This window comes from Notothenia coriiceps, unplaced genomic scaffold (genome assembly GCF_000735185.1).
Source record: "Notothenia coriiceps isolate Sejong01 unplaced genomic scaffold, NC01 NC01_scaffold00033878, whole genome shotgun sequence".
Classification (NCBI taxonomy): domain Eukaryota; kingdom Metazoa; phylum Chordata; class Actinopteri; order Perciformes; family Nototheniidae; genus Notothenia; species Notothenia coriiceps.
The window spans coordinates 1-1561 of record NW_011366579.1 but is presented as its reverse complement, the minus strand read 5'-3'; the positions used below and the strand labels follow the sequence as shown (position 1 = coordinate 1561).

General features: G+C 46.3%; 1 long non-coding RNA gene across 1 annotated transcript; it reads right to left on the bottom strand.

Moving 5' to 3' along the window:
• Window positions 1–385: 385 nt before the first annotated feature.
• Window positions 386–1245, bottom strand: LOC104961855 (uncharacterized). Its single transcript, XR_800143.1, has 3 exons — window positions 1134–1245; window positions 735–986; window positions 386–429 (listed from the first exon to the last, which is right to left on the bottom strand). It is a non-coding gene; the product is annotated as an uncharacterized lncRNA (long non-coding RNA).
• Window positions 1246–1561: the final 316 nt, after the last annotated feature.

Below are 1561 nucleotides of genomic sequence, written 5' to 3'. Positions count from 1 at the left end.
AGATCCGATAAGTAATACAGTATTTATACTGTGAGTTCTGTGCTAACTTCTCTAGCATTTTTTCGCTCAGGGCTCATTTAGACGCTTCTTGTGAGACTTGGATTTTGTTTCAGTAAAAATTGTTCATATCGTCAGTTAGCTGAGTTTCTTCCCGTTAGGTGGGTACAACACATTCATAGTTTAATAAATGTTAAGAAGCCCTGAGACACAGTTTTGTGGAAAAAAGGTTTAAAAATAAAATTTTCTTCTAAATATTATATTTTTTAAATATTCAGATTTCTCTTTACATTTTCTTGTTCTTTTTTATATTCAGAATTTGTAAATATTCAGTTGTTTTCCTTTTTCCATGTTACATTTTTCCCACAATATAAAAAATTAGGGTCTCACCTTGTTTCCACGGTTACCTTCGACCTCGCCGCCTCTCGAGCTCTGAGAACAAACAGAGAGAGACGTTCAGGGATCGGCCTCTCACACTGTGAGAAGTGTGTGTGGTGCGTTCAGGGACCTGCCTCTCACAATGAAAAGTGTGTGTGGTGCGTTCAGGGACCTGCCTCTCACAGTGAGGTGTGTGTATGTGTGATATGTTCAGGAAACTGCCTCTCTCAGTGAAAATTGTGTGGTGCGTTCAGGGACCTGCCTCTCTCACAGTGTGTTGTGTGTGGTGCGTTCAGGGACCTGCCTCTCTCACAGTGAGGTGTGTGTGAGTGGTGCGTGTGTGTGGTGCGTTCAGGGACCTGCAGCGGCGCTCGTTGCGTGTGTTCATGTTTGCGGCCTCCTGCTGTTTCCGGTGAATGACATCCTGCAGCAGGATTCCCCCCCGCAGCTTCTCCTCCCGTAGTTTAGTCTCCGCCTCCTTCTGACGCTCCAGCAGTGCGTCGTAATCCGATTTCAACGCACCCATGTCCCCTCGGACAGTCTCCACCCGCCCCTGCAGCGCTAGCCGGGAATCAAACGCACCCTGAAGCACAGGCTCCTCCTGCTGCTGCCTGTTGAAGTTAGAAAATAAGCATAAACAGTAAATATGCAGTTATTGTTGAAAATGAAAGAAAATACAATAACATCGTATTTTTGAGTGTGTGTGTGTGTGTGCGTGCGTGCGTGCGTGCGTGCGAGCGTGCGTGCGTGTGTGTCACCTGGCATGCTGCTCCTCCAGAACACTATCTTTGATTTTAATCTGCTGCTGAAGTTGCACCACCTGGTAGGCAAGCTGCACAAAAAGTAAACACACAGATACAGTTTAATTAACTTGAATAATAAAGTGTGTGTGTGAGAGTGAGTGAGTGAGTGAGTGAGTGAGTGAGTGAGTGAGTGAGTGAGTGAGTGAGTGAGTGAGTGAGTGTGTGTGTGTGTGTGTGTGTGTGTGTGTGTGTGTGTGTGTGTGTGTGTGTGTGTGTGTGTGTGTGTGTGTGTGTGTGTGTGTGTGTGTGTGTGTGTGTGTGTGTGTGTGTGTGTGTGTGTGTGTGTGTGTGTGTGTGTGTGTGTGTGTGTGTGTGTGTGTGTGTGTGTGTGTGTGTGTGTGTGTGTGTGTGTGTGTGTGTGTGTGTGTGTGAGAGACCTCGTA